The 20,787-nt window shown below is 43.7% G+C and overlaps 1 protein-coding gene across 3 annotated transcripts in view; it reads left to right on the forward strand.

Moving 5' to 3' along the window:
- The first annotated feature begins 995 nt into the window (after positions 1 to 995).
- Positions 996 to 20,787, forward strand: part of SPOPL (speckle type BTB/POZ protein like) — a 74,566-nt gene continuing 54,774 nt past the window's right edge. The window contains exons 1-2 of one of the 3 annotated variants that reach the window (XM_075933309.2): positions 996 to 1,135; positions 6,874 to 7,044. The gene's annotated coding sequence lies outside the window, so the exon portion shown is untranslated. Of the gene's footprint in view, positions 1,136 to 1,185; positions 1,429 to 6,873; positions 7,045 to 20,787 lie in introns of those variants that run through there. The other 2 variants (XM_006117040.5, XM_089779713.1) reach the window with 2 other exon arrangements.

Raw genomic sequence — 20,787 nt, forward strand, 5'->3', positions numbered from 1 at the left:
TGAGAGGGCTCAGCTAAGGCCATAGGGACAACCCAAGGGACTAAACTTCACTCCTCAGCTAGAAGATGAGTGGTATGCTGGCCAATGTGCTCTCTAATCCAGAGTTTCTCAAAGTGGTCCACAAAACCACTCTAAAGAACCTGCTAACTGGTCGCTCTGGTGTGTTTATTTACTGGCTCTGCAGCCACAGACGCTCAAGCGAACCAGACCCAATGCATTTGTCTGTGGAGCTAGGACATAAACAACCTGGAACCCCAGTTAGGTTTCTCAGGTTGCAGACCACTTTAAGAAACACTGCTCCGATGTTTTCCATCCCTGTGTGGATATTTTTCCCATCCACGCCTGGAATAAATTGTGTTGTGTGCATGGAGGCACATGTGAATGTGCACCACCAGTAGAAACACTAAACCTAGCCCGTGAGCGCTCTACTGGGCACAGCTGAGATGACCCCGAGCCAGTCTCAAAGGCGCACAGCCCTAAGGGAGACGGACACTGGCCCAGGCACGCAGCACGGCCAAGGCTCAGGATGCGGTCGGGGTGGCTGGGCGTGGCCACAGCAATGGGGGGGGGGGGCTAACGGGCGGCGTGTGACAAAGCTCAGGGGCTGGAGAATCCACAACCGGGCCCTGCCGCCCGCTTGCCAACGCGGCCTCGCTTGACTTCCTAGCCAGCAGCGTTGCCAAGGAAGCCAGGCGGGCAGGGGCGAACCCAGCCGCGCGCCCCGGTCCCGACAGGCCACGCGAGCCCCAGGCTCGTGACCAAGGCCCAGTCCGGCTCAGCCTGCAGGCGTTGCCGCTGGAGACCTCGTTTGGACCGCACGTGGCAGCGCCCAGCCCCGCGAGAAGCCGGATGTGAGATCATCCCTGCACGCAGCGTCACCCGCCCCCCTCCCGCCCGGAAGTGAGGCAGCTGGGGTTGTACGGGAGCCGGGAGGCATCGCGCAGGGGTCGGGGTGGGTTGGGGAGGGGGGGGTCTCGGCTTCGCCCCCGGCGCTCTCAGCGAGGAGGGTTGGGAGGGGGCGGGAATGTGGCTCCGCGACAGCCCTTCCTGGCCGCTCCCGCCTCCCGCCGGGCACCAGTGAGCGCCCGCCAGCATGAGCCCCGCCGCCGAGCCGCCCAGCCAGCGCCGCGCTCCGGTAAGTCCCCGGGCCCCCAGGGCACCTCAGCCTGTCCCCGCTGGGGGGAGTCTCCGCCCCTGGCCTCTGCTCGGCCGCCGGGGCACACGGGCCCCGCACGCGATAGGGAGGCCCGCGCTCCTGCGCCTGGACATGCCTGGGACCCCCGGGGGCAGGACTACGTGCCGCCCCCTCCCGGCCAGCGCAGCCTCCCTCTTCCCGCCCCGGGCCCCAGCGGGGGGGCCGCGATCTCGGACCTTCTCTCCTAACGCACTTCGCGAGGCCTGCCCTCCAGCACGCTGCAGCCCAGATGGGTAGGGAGCGAGGCCTCCCCCTTTCCCCACCCCAGAATCCCACACCTGCTGGGGCTCTGAACAGGCAGGGCCTCCCTTCACCTGGCAGCTGCCCCACAAGACGTGTGTGTGTGTGTGTGTGTGTGTGTGTGTGTGCAAAGAAGGTGCGCAGAGTTCAGGCTCATCTGGGAGATGATGCAGAGCAGGGCAGAATCAGGGAAGGGTCAGTGTCCCTTTCACCCCACTTTTTTCATCTTTCTCTTTTATGCGCTCTCAAGGGAAGCTGAGGGAGAGGTTCTTCTGGCTTTCCCCTCTATCTAGGATTTTGATGACCATAGGCTCCTTGTTTTAAACGTGGAGCCCACTTGGATAGTAACTTGGAAGCAGGGCAGAAAGGTTGAGATCTACTTGCTTCCTTTTGCTGAGCTCTTGATACTTGTGGATCTGAATGCTGCAGCAGCTACTTTAGATGAGTGCTATTCTAACAGATGAATGAATTTGGGGAAACTTCTCTATGAACTATCATTACAGGAAACACTGGTCTCCATCCTTCCCTATCCCAAAAATAACTTGTCTGAACCTAATCATTAACCTACCATAGCTAAAAAGGTCAGCCTGTGATCCATTTCTTCTGTGTATACATCTTTATAATATTTAGAAAAAGAGAGAGACGCTCCAGTATGAACTAAACAGTTCAGGCATTGGCTGAGGAAATTGTGAAAGTGACTATCCAGAATCTTGTTTTATCATTGTTTGTTTATCTTGTGCATATTGCCTGGACTTTTCCTACTTATTTTTTGACTCAATATGATGATGTGGGCTGTATCCTTCTAAGAAAATTCCACATCTCCCTCCTCAGAACAACAACAAAAATTTATGTTGTTCTTCTTAAGATTGTGTAACTTGATTCTAAATGTGTCAATGGATAGTATTTTTGGTATCACACTTGATTCATGCACCACAATGTGTTGGGGACCACACAGTTGTCTCTTGCCTAAAAGTAGCTACAATTGTGGAGTATGGACAGAAAATGAAATTGTCTCAAGTAGTCTTTCACTTGGCTATGTGATTCAATGAAATCCAGTTAAAAGATTATGTTCACCTTTAGTGTCTTGATATGGTAGTTCAGTTGTGTAGACAAGGCATTTTAAGACAGATTAAAAGGGAAGATAGTATTTTAATAAGGAAAAGAACATGAATAAACAAAATTAATAAGAACAAAAATACTCCAATTTCAAAAGTATGACTTAAGCATGAAAATGTTTTGTCTTGTAACAAAGCATTAACTTTGAAAATATTCAGAGGGTAGCTGAGTTAGTCTGTAATAGGAAAAACTAAAAAAAAAATGCTCTAGTAGCACCTTAAAGACTAACAAAACCAGTAGATGGTATCATGAGCTTTCATGGGCACCACACACTTCTTCTGTCATCTGAAGAAGTAGATTGTGCCCACAAAAGCTTATGATACCATCTACATGTTTTGTTAGTCTTTAAGGAGTTACTAGAGTATTTGTTGTTTTTTTTAAAGTTTTTGAAAATATTGTGAACCATATAGCTTAGTTTACTTTTAAAGTGTTCTGTAGAAATATAAATATTACTACTACTAATAATGCCCAAACTTTGTATGGTGTTACTCATCCTCAGATACCAGAGTTAGTTAGGTTTTTTTTGTAGAATTTTTTTTCCATGTTTGAGAATAGAGGCTTTCAGATTAAATGTGTTTACATGAATTAAAAGATGGAGTTTCTGTCAGTCATTCAAAGTCAGTATGGTATCTGAGATTCAAGCTGGGTTCTTTCCCTCTCTTTATCACAGTTCTGCAGAATAAATCATGCTGTTTATCACGTGGTTTCAACAGTACAAAGAAATTCTTCTGGTTCTGGAATTGATGTTGCGGAATCATGTGGGACAACATGGGGCTTTTTTATTTAAAGTTTTTAGACAAAGCCAAGTCTGTTTCTAAATGTTCTTCTGAGGTTGATTTGTTCCTGTTTTATAATTTTGCTATGCAATCTTTTTTTCTTAACTGTTCTGAACGAATATAAATCATGGTGAATGTGTAAAGGGACACAGGGAATTTAGAAAGTACACCTAAGTCTGAAATTTACCTAACATTGTAACAACCAACCCTTAAAAGTCCCTACACCTGAGAGCACGGAAACACATTTTTCCCTCTATTTCTGGGTTCTTTGAATTTAAGAGTGTGTTTATATCCCAGGTTCACTGTTTCTGCTACACAGCCATTTTCCCCTTTGTGTGGATCTCTGACAACCATACAGTAAAGAGAAATATTTTAAAATAATATTTGTAAAACCACAGAATACCACAAAGCTAAGTGCAGTAGCTAAAACTACTTCTAACTGAGTCGTTTGAAACTGACTAGATCTCAAGTTGACATGTTTTTAAAATATCCAGGAATATTTTGCTTGAGTCTTTGTGCTACACTGAATAGCCATTATACAGGCTTCTATCAGACTTTAATTTCAACAACTAACAATTTATTGTTTTCAAAGTATGTAATGTGTTGAATTTTTAGTTACATAATGAAGGGCTTATTTAACTTGCAATAGTGCAGGAATTGTGTATTCTGCAATATTAGGGTTCCACTGCAATTTTGATAGAGGGAGCCCAACCATGTGGGGCTGACTGTGGTAGTCCTGGGGCCCCTGCTTTCAGCTCTGGGCTTCCAATAGCAGAAAAATTGCAGAAATGCAATAATATTACCCTAAATAATTAAGTTCATGATTACTTTTCCACAATTTTCCATCACTTGTTCGCAACTCAGCTGCAGTTTTTTGACAATCATCTGGTAATTCAAATAGGGTCTCTTATGTATGATTATCCATGAGACCCTAGAAGACCATGGCAAATTAAAACTGTTAGTAGCTATCCATAGACTTATAGTCCAGAAAAAGATAAACAAGACAAAAATCTAATAATAATTAAAAATGGGGAAAAACTTGTCTTTTAACAGTCAGTGCATACTGATTACAATTCATAGAGCTATCAGCTTGAAGACTAGTTGTTTTCCAAAAATTCAATAAAAGTAATTTCAGTTACTAAATCCCTTCATCAATTTTTGTGATTTTTATGAGAATCTGAACTTTTTGAGCTGAAAATTAGGGTGTTTGTTTATGCAGAGAAAATAGTTAAACCAGTTATTGTCAAACTCACAAAGCATTTGGGGGAAAAAAGTCTTATCTTTTGTTTGTAGTAAGAGGTATTCAGATTTTAGTAATGTTTAAGTTGATGATTTCTCTTCCTACTGATTTTTGCTTGGTTTTTTTGTCTCCACATTGAGCTACAAGGGTTTTATAAATTTCAGCATTTTTGTACTGTAGTTCACTTTTCTCTTTACACGCTGCACCTGTACTGAATTTTGTTCTCTCTTGTTACCGTAGTGATTTCTAGGTGCTCAGATGCTACGGTGATAGGCACTATATAATAACAAAAATTTGTAGTACCAAGATTCCTCCTCATTTTCACATTCTGTTTTTATCTCTAAACTGTTAAGAAGTAGACTTGCAATGACTTTTCCTCTAGTAACGTTTTCTGATGGATCATGCTGTTGAGAATCATTTTAGGGAAATCTTAGGCAAAATTTAAATAAAGTTTTTTCTGACAGAATAAAGTATTCTAAATGAGACCACTAAATATTAAACTAAAGTAATTGATTACAAACAACATCAGACTTAAGTATGGCTTCTGTAAAATACCTTGGTTTGCAGAGTATTGTATTTCTAAATATCATTGTCGTTTAAAAAAAAATAAAAAATTAAGCCATCGTTCTTTGCTTTCTGGATATCTTCTTAATTTGTTTTAAAATTTATTTGAAGCTAAATATAAATTGAAAGACACAAATGCATATAATACTGTATATGTGTGTATATCTTACTATACCTATAAGATTATTTCTGTGACGTCATCACGTCACTCTGTGTCCCACAGCCCTTCCTCCCTCAGCTACCCATCTTCATCCCTCTCTCTTCACTGCTGCTAACCCCATAATGGGGTTGGCAGTCTATGGCTCGTGAGAGATCTAAATATGGCTCTTCGACTCCTCAACAGCAGCACTCACCTTCCTTGCATCTTGAAGGTAGGCTGCTGCTGGGCTTCTGGGGGAAGGACAGCAGGGGACAGGATCATGTGGTGAGTGGGTGGGTGGTGGCGAGACCCAAGAGCGGGGGATCGGGACTTAGGTACACCCCGGTCTCCTGAGTTGCCGCATAGTGGCTGGCTGAAGCACTGGCAGCTACCATGTGGCAGGTAGCTGCTGGTGTTTTAAAAGCAGCTGCTCTGTTGCGCCAGTAACAGGACCCACATAGTGGGGGTGGGGAGGAAGAGAAAGTACCAGGCCCGGGGAGGAGAGTGAGTGTGTGAGTGTGAGTGTTACACAGACACACACGATGACAGAATGATGATGCCGCTCTGTTGTTCCGCAGGAAAAAACTTTTGTATATATGTAGAGAGAAAAAGAATTCAAACATTTTTACCAGTAAAAGAAAAACAAATTTTGCTTAAACCATGTAAAATATTTTAGTTCCTGTTATAATTAGGGCCTTATGAAATTCACAGTCCATTTTGGACTATTTCATGGCCATAGAATTTTAAAAATCTAATATTTCATGATTTCAGCTGTTTAAATCTGAAGCTGTCATGGTATGTGTGTGTGGGGAGGGAGGTTGCAAAGTTAATGTAGATTTCAGTACTGCTACCCCTATTTTTGTGCTACTGCAAGTTGCTGCACTGCCTTCATAGCTGGGCAGCTGCAAAGTGGTGGCTGCTGGCCAGTAGCCCAGCAGCCCATCTCTGAAGGCAGAGGTGCTACCAGCACAGAAGTAAGGTGGCATCGAATAGTATTGCCATCCTTGCTTCTGTGCTGCTGCTGGTGCGACTCTGCCTTCAGAGTTGGACACTTGTCCCCCAAGCTCTGAAAACACTGAAGTAAGAGTGGCAGTATAGTGACCCATTAAAATAATCTTGTAACCCCCTGCAACCCGTTTTTGGGTCAGGATTTCCAATTTGAGAAATGCTGGTCTCTTCCATGAACTCTGTATAGCATAGGGTAAAAGCTTACTAAAGAACAGATTTCACAGGGAGAAGACCAGATGTCATGGTCCGTGACATGTTTTTAATGGCCATGAATTTGGTACTGCCTTAGTTATAATAGGCATCTCATCTCTTTTTATCTGCTGGTTAAATTTAAATAGTGAAACCTTTATTTAAAAAACACACTTGCTTTACATTGCTGAGATTCTATTTATGACAAGCTGTTGAGAAATTTAATATTTTCTCACAAATTACCTCCCAGTTATCAGAGCCACATTTACAATCATGATTAACCAAAAGAGCCACATTAATATTGTCCTGTGCACCACCTGACCAAACACTCATGTGCAATAATATGTAACTCTAAATATAACCACCCCTCCCCTGTGTGTAAACATGTAACCACTTCAAATTTCAGCGATTACACCAGGGGTGGGGAACTGTTTTTGGAACAAGGGCTGCTGACCCACAGAAAAATCAGATGGCTGCACACAAATGAGAAGCAAGGAACCAAACATTCACTGATGTGGCCCTCCGACTGAGAAGGAGAAAGACATTCCCCACAGTATCCTGTTACATCATAGCCTAGGTGGGTTCAAGCTAGTAGATCTTGTGTGCTCTAGCCCTGTGGGGGGACAGCAGGGAGGGCTAGAGCAGCAGCTCCCACACTCCAATGCTGAGGGGAAGCCTCAAGCCTTGAGGGCCAGATCATGGCAAGGTAGAGGCTGCCTCTGGGCCCAAGGTTCCCCACCCCGGGTTACATGTTTAGAAAAAAACACACTTTTTAACATCCCTAGTTGACTTACTAACTTATTCCTCGTCTACTTGGGGGGGAAAAAAAAAAGGGAAGAAGGATGATCCAGGGAACTATAGGCCGGTCAGTCTTACCTCAGTTCCTGGAAAAATCATGGAAGGGATCCTTACAGAATCCATATTGAGGCACTTGGATGAGAGGAGAGTGATTAGGAATAGTCAGCATGGATTCACAAAGGGCAAGTTGTGCCTGACCAATTTGATTAGCTTCTATGATGAGGTAACTGGCTCGGTGGACATGGGGAAGTCAGTAGATGTTATATACCTTGACTTTAGCAAGGCTTTTGATACGGTCTCCCACAATATTCTTGCCAGCAAGTTAAGGGATTGTGGATTGGATAAATGGACGGTAAGATGGATAGAAAGCTGGCTAGAAGGCCGGGCCCAGCGGGTAGTGATCAATGGCTCGATGTCAGGATGGCGGTCGGTTTCTAGCAGAGTGCCCCAAGGTTCGGTTCTAGGACCGGTTTTGTTTAATATCTTTATTAATGATCTGGATGAGGGGATGGATTGCACCCTCAGCAAGTTTGTGGATGACACTAAGCTGGGGGGAGAGTTAGATACCCTTAAGGGCAGAGAGAGGATACAGAATGACTTAGACAAATCGGAGGATTGGGCCACAAGAAATCTGATGAGGTTCAACAAGGACAAGTGCGGAGTCCTGCATTTGGGACAGAAGAATCCCAAGCATAGTTACAAGCTGGGGGCCAACCGGTTAAGTAGTAGTTCTGCAGAAAAGGACCTGGGGGTTACAGTGGATGAGAAGCTAGATATGAGGCAACAGTGTGCCCTTGTAGCCAAGAAGGCTAATGGCATATTAGGTTGCATTAAGAGGAGCATTGCCAGCAGATCCAGAGATGTCATCATTCCCCTTTATTCGGCTTTGGTGAGGCCGCATCTGGAGTATTGTGTCCAGTTCTGGGCCCCCCACTACAAAAAGGATGTGGACGCATTGGAGAGGGTCCAGCGGAGGGCAACCAAAATGATTAGGGGGCTGGAGCATATGACTTATGAGGAGAGGCTGAGGGACTTGGGTCTGTTTAGTCTGCAGAAGCAAAGAGTGAGGGGGGATTTGATAGCAACCTTCAACTTTCTGAAGGGTGGTTCCAAAGAGGATGGAGAGAGGCTGTTCTCAGTAGTGACAGATGGCAGAACAAGGAGCTATGGTCTCAAGTTGTGGTGGGAGAAGTCCAGGTTGGATATTAGGAAAAACTATTTCACTAGGAGGGTGGTGAAGCACTGGAATGGGTTATCTAGGGAAGTAGTGGAGTCTCCATCCCTAGAGGTGTTTAAGTCTCGGCTTGACAAAGCCCTGGCCGGGTTGATTTAGTTGGGATTGGTCCTGTCTAGAGCAGGGGGCTGGACTTGATCACCTTCTGAGGTCTCTTCCAGTTCTATGATTCTAACATAGAACCTTCACCATTGCTTTGCATAATTTCTTGATGCAGTCCTGGCTTTTCCCCTTGCAATTTTAATGATGTTTGGTTCTACTTCTGTTGTGCCATTCCAAATTGTACTAGGTCTGGGAGTTCTAGTCCTAGACTTACTGGTTAATCTATCTGGCTTAAAAGCTGATTTCCCCCCAGTACCAGCTCCGTGGTGCCGCCTCCCCATCCCGCGCTGCTGCCTCTATTAGAGGCAGCAGCGTGCGGGGGAGGGGAGGCTGCCCTGTCCATGGGAGGTTTGAGTCCTCACAGACAGAGGCTGCTTCACATCTCCATGGACCACCTGCAGACAGGGGCTTCCCAGCCTCAGCATTGCTGGAAGCTGCTTTGAGGGAGATGGAGCAGCCTCTGTCCGCAGGGAGTTTGGACCCCTTGTGGACAGGGGCTGCTTCTGGAGCAGCGTCTGTCCGTGGCTAGCCTGGTCCATTGTGGGCAGAAGCTGCTTTGTGGCAGACCTTGGCCCCTCCCCTTTCAGCAGCCTTTGTTCATGGGGGAGCTTGGACCCCCCCCCCACAAAGAGGGGCTGCTTCCACTACACATTGCTGCCTCTGTGTCAGAGGCAGTAGCGTGGGGCAGCAAGCAGCCAGTCTGAACGGGAGCTGTTTTTTAAACTGGCTCCTCTTGTGAACTGGCTCCTGCCTGGCACCCTGAGCTACTGCCTCTGACACAGAAGCAGCAGTGGCATGACAGGGGGAATCCCTGGGAGTGGAGTTGGAAGCACACTGGCTGTAGTCGACTAGTTAGCTAAGAAGTCATGCTGTTAGTCAACTATTCTATTTCCTGCTATCTAACATCCCTAATTTGTTCCTCTCTGTGCGTCCTGGCTATCTCAATTTATGATCCATAATTTTCTGCCTTACCGGTGTTTCTGACTATCTTTCAAAGCTCTTAATTTGTGATTATTTTTCTTGCAGGATGTGATGTTAAGGTTTGTGTTAAGTCAGCTGTTTATAAAAATTGAGTGTATAGATCCTAGCATCTTGATAAGTCTCCAGGTTGCAGTACTGTGTAGTAAAATAGATTTTACAATGATACTAAATATTCAACTTCAATTTGGAGGGCGTGATTTCTGTTTCTCCAGATGAGCTTTAGGGTTGCAAAGGCTTTTGCTATTATTCCTCTAATATTTTTATCCATTCCATATGTTTTGCTTTCTGTTCTGTCAAAATGTTTTTAGACCTAGGGTAAAATTGTTGGCTCAGTTATCATAGTGGCTACGTCTAGACTGGCATGATTTTCCGCAAATGCTTTTAACGGAAAAGTTTTCAGTTAAAAGCATTTGCGGAAAAAAGCGTCTAGATTGGCATGGACACTTTTCCGCAAAAATGCCCCGATGGCCATTTTCGCGATCGGGGCTTTTTTGCGCAAAACAAATCTGAGCTGTCTACACTGGCCCCTTTGCGCCAAAGGACTTTTGCCCAAACGGGAGCAGCATAGTATTTCCGCAAGAAGCACTGATTTCAGACTGTAGGAAGTCAGTGTTCTTGCGGAAATTCAAGCGGCCAGCGTAGACAGCTGGCAAGTTTTTCCGCAAAAGCAGGTGCTTTTGCAGAAAAACTTGCCAGTCTAGACACAGCCAGTAAGTGTGAGCTCCACCGTTAAAAGTGGAAGTTCATAAAATGACACCAGAAACTATTATAAGTATTGAGAGGAAAAGGTGAAAGACTGGATTAGTAGAAGAGGAAGGGCCTTCAGATGTAAATCAAGGATTGTTTTTAAGATAATGGTTTGTCTGGTTTTGTGTCTCGGAAATGAGATCATACATGAACAGCAGCAGCAAAAATATCAGCTTCAGCATGTCAGCTAACTTCTTTTTGGGGAAAAGAGAAGGGCAGTTGTTACAACTGTTCTTATCATTTTCAATATAATGTAAGAGACTTGTATACCAGAGAAACTCCCTCCAGTTAAAGAGATAGGGCACAAGGGACATTGTTAAAAGGAAATCCTCACTTTTTTTGTTTCAAATACTTTAACTGTTTTTCCTTGTTCTCTATCTGTAATAAAATATTTAAAAAATTAATGGTGTGAATTCCAAGTAGACTGAATCCTTTTTAAAACAGTTCAGTTTAAGAATCATGCTAACTCTTTGATCAGTCACTCTTGGAGCCCATACTTTATCGCATTTAATACAACAGACTTCATCTATGTCAATTCCAGTAAATGCTATTGGTGATTTTTGGTGTTGATTCTGATGTTTGTGTTTTCTTTGTGTTAATTCAGCCCTATTAGTTGTGCATAAGCCTGGATATCCATTTGTTTTAGCTTACCTATCTCTGTATGGACATCATATTGATGTAATCAGCAAAAAACAATTCTTATGGTTTCTCTGAGAGAGATCATATAACCTATATAGCGAACTTTCGCAGTACCCCATCCATTGCTATTAGATGAAGGTCTTAGGTGAAATAAGACATCCTTATTTGATTTTTGTGGTCATATCTAACAAATTAATCAATTTGATGTTATGTATTTGATGTCTCTCTCTTTCACAGAAGCTCTGAATTATCAAAATCCTTTCTACAGGAATTTCATAGTGCCATAGTACTTCTATCCACTGTATCAAAGGCTTTTTGGAAATCAATGAAATGGTTAGAAAGTTACTGCTATTCGATCAACTGTTCTGAGATGTGTAAGGCTACTGTTTGAGCTGTGCATGATTTCTCCTGTCTCAGTCGTGCCTATTGTTGTCAGCTCCTTGAATATACAGCTTTCTTGGTTCTGTCTAGAACCAAGTTCTGTAAATATCTTAATTAGGGATGGACAGCAATTGAATGTGTCTCCAGTTTTTGCACTGAGTCTTTTTCTTTGGCAGCTTTACTGTGTGACCATTGTTCTGCTTGTTTGCTATTTTTCTTTTCCCCATATCTTTGTGAGAGGCCTATCAAAGTCTCTTCTGTGTTCTTTGAGTCCTCCTTAAGCTATGCTGCAATAAAAATAATTTTTTTCACCCAGTGAATGGTTCCGTGACAAGTTCTTTTTGTGGAAACCTTTTGCTACCACTCAAGGAGAATCATCTGCATGGTGGAGTCATTAGAACCTTTCTCATCTCCTTTTTCAGTGTCCCCACCATATATATCCCATTGTTAAATTGCTGCATTTCCCAGAATACTTTGTTTTCCGAATTATTCCTGTAAGGCATCTTACTTACAGTGCAGTGGTTGTCCTATCTAGCAAAGCTAGTGTCACCACACTGCTGCGGCTATTTTTGTACACATTGGCACAGACATGTTTTAATTTGCATTGATCTATGTTTGGAAGGTAATGTTTGCAACGATAAGGACTAGATTTTTTTTTTTAATGAAAGCTTAGATTCTATAGAAATTGTTGTTCATCTTGAAAAGATGACTGCTCACTGTTGCTTAGCTTTTTGTGGAGGTGCGTATATGTGCATGTAAGAGCATGAGGCTCTGTCTGTATGATGCACAAATGTTTCAGTTTTAGGGACAAGGAGGGTTAGGTCTGATCATTTATTGGAACAACTTCTTTTGGTGAGAGAGAGGAGCTTTTCAAGGTCTGTGTAAATTTGAAAGCTTGTAATGGAAGATATCATTTTTAGGGTATCATTTTCAGTTGCTTGTAACTTTGGCTTGGTTTTTATCTGCAGTTTTGCAGGTATATTTATGCTCGGTTTCGGAACAAACATTTTTAAAATCTTAACTTGCTTTGCCTGTTTTGAGACCATTTGACAGAGCAAAGGACCCTGGATTCAGCGACCTGGTGAAAATTTTTATTTGTCAATGATAGAACCTCATTTTAAAAATGTACCAGATACAGTGTACATGATGTTATGTAATCTCTTAACTGACTGCCAGTGTTGTTTGAATTTATATATGTGTGTGTCAATTTAGGAAATTTATGAGCTTAGATAATTTAGTTACTTATCAACATCACTAGTACTGGCTTATTTCTCTCAAAGTAACTTACATTTTCCTGTCAAAATGAAGAAGTAACAGCTATAATTATATATTTCTGTAATATTTTTTGTTGGGGAATGACCAAAGAACATGCTTTACATGGGTTAAACTAAATACAGTTTTGAGAAATTAAAATAGGTCAAATTATCAAATGACTTCCCTTCTGTGCTGTTTTTCCATCAGGTGAGGGAGGAGGTGTTCATTACACGTGACTCTGTGCCAGCTGATTTCAGGTTACCTGGACAGAAGGATTGCCAAAACTGAGTTACTTCAGATAAACTGAGATTAATCATAGTGTTCTTCCCTGATTTTGGTGTTGAACTTCTTATGGGATGTAAGTGAAGTGTAGATAGTTTTAGGGAATATCAATTGTGAGTTCTTGAAGGGTTAGAACATGTTAAATCTTTTAAAATGGCATCCTTTTCAACAGACATTGACAATGAGTTACTCCAAACTTGGTTTTGTTATTTTTACTGTTTGTTTACACTGGAGCACTCAGTTAATTGTGTTTCCATTGATAGCATCATATATGCCAGTGGTCCCCAACGTGGTGCCCTCAGGTGCCAAGGCGCCCGCCGGGGCATTTATGTGCACCCACCTAGTGACTAGGGCCAGCCCGAGCCATTTTAGCGCCCCGGCAACTTCCCAGTCCCCGCCCCGGGTGTGTGGTGCATGCGTGGTGCCACCCCCAGGCGCGTGGCACATGTGTGACCCTGGGCGCACGGCGACACCCCAGGGCGCATGGCGCATGTGAGGCCCCGCCCATGGGTGCCCGGCACCCCAAAAGGTTGGGGACCACTGATATATGCTGAAGTATCAACAACAATGTTTCCATCATCAGCTCGTGTAATATATTTGCCTTTGCATCCAAGCTTAGGTGGTCCCACATCATTTGAGATGTGGGTTGTCATCTGGTATACGAGTTAACACAATGTTTTTACAGAGAAGATCTCAGCTCAGTTGACTATGGAGCACTCTGGCACACATGCGACTGTCAATTCTGATAGGTCAAATTGCTACGTAAGTTGGCAAAGCTCCATAGGGTAGGAGTGGGCTATAATTTTGGAAGAGGGGGCCACTTCACACATTTCGGAAGTGGCCGTGAGCCGGCCTGGAAGGGGCGATGCCTCAGGCAGAAGGGGCGGGGCTGAGATCTACCCTATTGCGTACAGTGACCTTAGTTTCTGAACCAGCTGCAGCTAGTAAGAACAGTTTAATTTAAATTATGAAACAGATTAAATGTTTTAACTTTCTCATGTTAGTTTATCAAACTTCATTTTAAATAAAGTAAAATATTACATCCAACACAAAAGGTTTTAAAGTTTTCTTTCTTTATGGGATGGGTGGGGAACCCTTTTGGGATCACTGACCCACAAAAAGTCAGTTGGGGACCACACAAGTGAGAAGTAAAAACTTCTCCAACCCTTCCCCCGCCGAACGCTCACTGATGTGGCCCCAAATGAGACACCTTACTCCTCACGGGGTGAGGGGAAAGGAAGGAGGAAACGGAGGTTCAGGGCTTTCCGTATATCAGATTTACTTTTCTGGGGTTTTGGAGTTAGTGGATTTTATGGAACCTTCTTAGGCTCTGGGGTAGGGACAAAAATGAGGGGTACAGTGTGCAAGACAGGGCTGCCAGCAATTAGAATAGGGATGAGGTACAGGATCTGGGATGCAGAAGCAGGCTGGATGTAGGATGTCTGACCAGGTGAAGGGAGCAGGAACAAGGGTGGGTGTCGGAGCAAGCTGGGGATGCTGGGTCTGGAGGGTGGGGGAATCTGGACATGAGGGCAAACCTTACCTGACTTTGTGCTCCCTTGCAGCAATAGCTGCAGCCACAAGGTCCCGGTCACCCTGGAGGGAGGCCCCGTTGCCACGGCCATGCAGTCCTGGAGGCCGCAGACACTGCTGATGTGGCCATGTGATCCGGGGCCGCTCCCAGAGGTGTCTCAGCTGTGGCCACACAGCTTGGAGCCTGCCCCGGAGTCACCGCAGGCAGGTGGCTGTTGAGGAGCCTCAGACCCAGTGCTTCCTCCTCTGTAGCAGCAGTGTGGGGGGTGGAGGGGCAGAGCTGAGCTCTCCCTTCCTCTTCCCCCCGCCCACAGGGCCTGTAATTAGGGAGCGGGGCCTATAATTGCCTTGCGGGCCACATCAAAGCCCACGGCGGGTCACTCTGGCCCGCTGAGAGGCTTTTGCCCACTCCTGCCATAGAGAATGTCTACACTACAAAAAACAAACAAAAAGCACGAAATCCTGCAACAGCGAGTCTTCAAGCCTGGATCAACTGATTCAGGCTCAGGATATGGGGCCATAAATAGCAGAGTAGGTATTCCTGGTGCTTCAGATTGAGTTCTGAGTTCCACCCACCTCTCTGGGATTCAGGACCTAGGCTCCAACCTGAGCAGAAATCTGTTCTGCTATTTGTATCTCTATAGCACAATCCTGTGCCAGTTGATCCAGGTTCTGAGACATGTGGCACATTTGGGTTTTTTTTGCTGTGTAGGTGTTAGTTTACTGGCTGAGAATCGTGTGTCTGAACTCCTGCTGCCATATTCCCTTTTCTCTCTGTTTTTCTGTAGAGGAATCTCATTGTGATTGCACTTTCTACTTCTTGATCCATGCCCTCTCATGTATATCGCCTTTCTTGAGTTAGGCCGGGTCTACACGAAGGGAGAAAGGTAGGCTTAAGGTACATAACTCCAGCTACATACATAACATTGCTGCTGTCGATGTACCATAAGCCAATTTGGGCACCGTCTCCATAGCAGGAGGTTGAAAGGAGAAACACTCCCGTCAACTTTCCTTACTCCTTGAAACAGCAAAGAGTACCAGTGCTGATGGAGAAGGACTGAAGGAACAGGCAAGGCAAGGGATTATCACCGTATGAATGGACAGCTGTCAGAGCAAGCAGATTGTTAATTTGACAATGTTGGTAGTACACTACTTTTTCCTTTTCTAGTGAGATAAACCGAAGAACCCTGTCGTGCTAAAATAGGGGTGGGCAAAAAGGCCTCTGTGGGCTGGATCCAGGCCACCAAGCGGGTGGATCCAGCCCGTGGAGGCCCTCCTGCTCCCTCACCCCCAGGCAAATTAGTAGGTCCTGCGAGTAGCACGTGATGGAGGCAGAGCAGAGAAGGCTCCGCGTGCTCCCCCGCCCCCAGGCCAGTTAAGTGTCACGTGCTCCTTGCAGGGTGGGAAGAGGCTTCGTGTGCTCCCTGGCCCTGATTGGCCTGGGGGAGGGGGAGCGTGCCAATCCTCTTCCACGGCATGGGTGCCTAGTTGGAAGGGGGGGGCAAGGGGGCTTCTCCACCCCAGACCAATCATGATGTGGGATAGCCCCCTTCCTGTTTATTCCCTGCCCCTTCCTGTTTAGGCCCCGCCCCTCCTGGGGTGGTCCCTGGGCAAAAATTATTGCCCATTCTTGTGCTAAGAATTATACAAACAATTTCAAATTTAATTTTCAGTAGGTTTAAAAGGAAGTTTAAAGTTAAACTGATTTAAAGTTTAAAAAATCTGATTTTTTATTTTTTGTAAAAACAAACTTCAATTTTTATCCACCCTGTTCAAAGGCTATATTTAATTTTGAATTCCATTTTTGTATGGCTTTAAATATTTTTATAAGGTCACTGATATTTTTTTAACCAAATAAATTGTCTGTAGTTGGCTTGTTTTGGCAATTAATTGTAACCTAAAAAGATCATTTGTTTTCACTATAGAAAAGCATGTATCTGTCAGAGTAAATTTGCAATTTTATTTTGTAATGATTTGGCCAAATCTATCTATACAATTTAAGAACTGTTAGATTATGAACTCTGTGCATCTTTACCAAGTTGCAAACTCTGCTTTCAAGTTACATGCAGCCAGTTGCCTTTACTGTTTTATTTACCTGCGTGATGGGCTAAAAGTCCAACAGCGTAGTGGCAAAGTTGTAACAGTTAACAATTGTTAAACATTGATGGTCTCTTATTAGAAAAAGAAAGTAGCATGCTAGGTTATCAGGTCCCTTCCCAAAGGATCTTTGGGGAGAGGTTTACCTAATAATGAAATCACTTAGGGTCACTTGTTAAGGCTGATCAAGGAGGGGAGTCACCCTAAGGAGGAGACTGAGGACAGGATGGTTATAAAAGCTTGCTCTCTTTATTTTCTCTTTGGCAATTTTTTTTCCGGTATCTTAAGATGAGGAAAGATACTGCAGGAATTGAATGAGTCCAGGGTGAAGGGTAAACGTACTTTATGTGAACATACAAGGTCCCCTAAAATTGCCAAGGGAATTGTGAGCCAGTGAAGGGCAATGTGTATAAAGTATGGGTTTTTTTCCCCCTTGTATAGATCTCTATTAGGGATGTAAATGGCTAGCTGGTTAGTCAGGATCCTTCACCCTTAGTGAGTAAGGCTTACCAGTTCCAAGTTAACCGGTAGGGACTGCAGCAGCTCCCTACCCTGCCTAGGCAGAGGTCTGCGCCAGCTCAGCGGGGCCCCCCAAAGCAGCCCTTGTCTATTGCACATCTGGACCACTTCTTCCCCCCCACCCTCACCCCTCACCACAGGTTGCAGACTGGCTCCATGGCTTTAAGCTTTATATTGCAGCGCGCACAGTGTAAATGCTTTGATTTTTAGAGGGTACAAGGTTACATTTTCAAACAAATGTTTATATCCCTCAACTCTACAATTCTCATACTTATTAAAGAGCAATACTATATAAATCTCGTGCAATCTCTTGTTTTCTACAACAATGGTTCCCAACCTTTTCCCTAGTGTGGATCTCCCCCTCCCCCCCCAATCACTCTCCCAAACCGTTTGCGGACTCCCATCAAAGCCAATACTAATTGATTGTAACTTTGTAATTTATTTAAAACGTATTTTCTATAATCATTTTTATTTATCTTTTTTTTTTTTCCACGGACCCCCTGCAATACCTTCATGGACTCCCAGGGTCCCCAGACCCTAGGTTGGGAACCACTGTTCTACACCAACCATGTGCCCTTTGAAGAGATGCACCAGAAGGATCATATTTGAATGGAATTCTAAGAAAGGGAATATTGAAGTTAAGGGAAGTCTGAGGAGTCCATACTGGTTTCATGGGTTAGTTATCTGGAGCATGTCATAACTGCCCTCAGGAGGCAGTATTAGATAGACCGGTTTTTCTTAAACTGTGTTCTGCGGCACACCGGTGTGCCACGAGGCAGTTGGAGATGTGCTGCAGAGAACAATAGAGTTCAAAATGTCTACCATTAAAGGCCATTTCCCTGACTCTTTCCCTCCCCACCCCACCCCAACAACAACAACAACAACAAATCCTTGGTGTTCCTCATGAAAAAAATTGTTCGGTGGTCTGTGATCTTAAAAAGTTTAAGAAACACTGAGATATTTGCACTCTCAGAGTGAGACTAGGACTCCAGAACTGTGAGAGTTCCTGAACCAGGGCTCTGTAGATGCTTAATGGAAGAAGAGGCTGGGATGCCTTTCAGTCTGGTGGGCTGTCAGCAAGAGAAGATGGACTGTGAAGTATTTGTCATATAGTAGTTATAATTGAAGTAGGGACAGAATTCAATTGATAGTACTTGCATACTCTTCATTTTCCTGCAGAATATCTCCGAGATGGTTCTGCTAGATGTCTGAGTACATACATTTTTCTCTAATTTTTTTGAAGGAAAATAGTAATAGTGGCAATAAGCTGTATGTATAGTAATCAAATTTATGGTTGATTCATAGCTGGATTGACTGCAATGCAATGGAGGTTAATTTTAAAAACATTTGGAATAATACATTGGTGAAATGGCTAGAATGAAAAAAGTCAATAAAGACATTTGAAATCAGTCAATGCATTGGACATTCTAAATGGCTACTAATTTCATGGACAATTACACTTCATTCTTACTAAAGACACCCCTTGCTCCTGGGGGCTGTAACTAATTGAGATGAGTTCTCTCTGCAAGAATTGCATGAATAAAAGAGGTGGGAGGAAAACTACATTAGTAACATTACAGAAGAATGTGAGTAAAGTTGATGAGCTAGCAGTCTAGCTTTACAAAGAGCCAAATGTTATGTTAATAGGATTATCGTGTGATTTAAGCAAGGTAACTTGTATTATTGCTCAGTCTTGGTTGTCCTTAGTTTGGGTACTACATTAAATTTTAGGCATTTAAAAAAAAATCTTTTGATTTAGGGAAACTTATAATATTAACATGCAACATACATTCTTTATTCAGGATCGGGTTGCTATTCAAAGAACCGATCTTGGGGTACGTCTACACTGCACAGCTATTTTGGGATACCGGAGTTATCCCAAAGTAGCTTCCCTGCATGTACAGAAGCTGCCTGTTGTTTCAAAATATTTTTCACCATTCCGGTAAACCTTGTGCACGAGTGATAGGGTACATTATTTTGAAATTTGGTGCTGTTTAGATGTGCCAAATTTAAAAATAAACTCTTTTGAAATAAATTCAAAATAAGATATGCAATTTGCATAGCTCAATTTTGAGTTTAGGTTGCTGTGTAGATGCACCCTTAAAGATTAATAAGAATTTGAAGCAAACAACGCAGCAAAAATTGTAGCAGCCCCAAATGAGTTATTCACTGCAGTTACCTGAATTTTGTGAGGTAACAGTTATTTCAGATAGCTTCATCATCAAATGTACCTTTATTAGATTCCTGATAACTGCAGTTAGGGTTTATAGATAAACTTTTATAATGGTGCACTGTCGTCCAGCAGTTCTTAAATTATAGTCTTCATAAAGCAAGGCTGATCATATTGTGTTGGCTCTCTTGATTTCCAACTATTAAATTATATTAAACACTTCCATATATTTGTTGTTAAAGCAATTTGCTGTGTTGTCACAGGGAGCATACCTGATCATCAGTGAGTAGGGAGGTGTTCCATTGTAAGAATGGTCCATGCTGTGTGTCTTTGTCTACCTATGCTATTGACCTTCGTCTTTGCTCTTAATTGTTAATACTACTTTGCAGGGGAAGCTTGCAGATTCCTTATGTTTGGCCTTATCCCAGCATGCAAAGCCTTGGGAGGTAAAACCAGACCTATCAATGAAAGCAGCAGTCAGTCCTGTGAAGAGCCAGCCATATCATTCTGCCTTTGCCTCCAGCAGTTGCAGGAAGACTTGATAAGACCTCCAGCTCTGAGCAACAAGAAAATAGGATAAATAACCCCAGAAGGATCCTTTTTATTTTTAGTGTTGGCTTATTTGATTATAAGCATTACTGGACTGTTGAGGCTTGGTGAGTCTGTAGCCAGCTTGCTAGAAACATCTTGTCTGATACTGAGGTAGCTGGCAGAAGTAGGTTTTAGTGCAATCTATCTGTGAAGGCTTCTTTGGCAAGAACATCTCTTAAACAACCAGAGAAATAGAGAAGATCAGAGCACAAAAAAGTCTGTGCTAACTGGATCCAGCTTGGTGTGCATTACGTATACTACTGCTGTGCTAACCCAAGCCCCTTCAAACCATCCCTTGATCATACACAACTTTCTTACTCTCCTCCAAATAGTCACTCTTGAAGGGACGAGAGAGTGAGCAGCCTACACATGGAGGAACAAGTGTAGTCAGTAAAGGGCCCCATTTCTCATGCTTATGTAATTCTGCCTTGCTCACTGTGAGAAAATGTAAAACAAAGGAGGGAGCCCTTTGTTCCAGCCCTTTCCTGGAGCAGAAGGTTAGGGAACATATGTAAAATTCAAGGCCACTTAGGGTTCATCTTGAGTGAACCTTCCACATTCCTACACCATAGTGGCAGGTGTAGTTTCCCCTTCCAGTTTCTATATCTCAGGACATATATGCTGTTCTCCCTCCACTCTACAAAGAAGGGGTAAATATCTAGTACAGAGAAGTTGCACTTACTGTTGGAATCCTGAGGGGTTAATTTCTCTCTCTGTTCCTCAAATAAATCTGAGAAATTTGGAAAGATTTTGACCACTTCTCTACAGAGGAAAATTTCTGTGGCTCGATCCTGTAAAACAAAAGTAACATAATACAGGTTGGATCTCTTGGGTCCAGCACCCTTGAGACCCGACAGTCCTGAACGAGGAAATTTGCCACATCAGGGGAAGTCCTCTGCCATCCACCTCCCTGGTACTGCCCCTCCCTCTAGCTGGCTCCGCTCCAGCCCTGCTGCTACAGGGCTTGAGCTCAGCATGCTGCTGCCAGCCAG

The sequence above is a fragment of the Pelodiscus sinensis genome, chromosome 7 (genome assembly GCF_052426305.1).
Source record: "Pelodiscus sinensis isolate ZL-2025 chromosome 7, ASM5242630v1, whole genome shotgun sequence".
NCBI classification, from domain to species: domain Eukaryota; kingdom Metazoa; phylum Chordata; order Testudines; family Trionychidae; genus Pelodiscus; species Pelodiscus sinensis.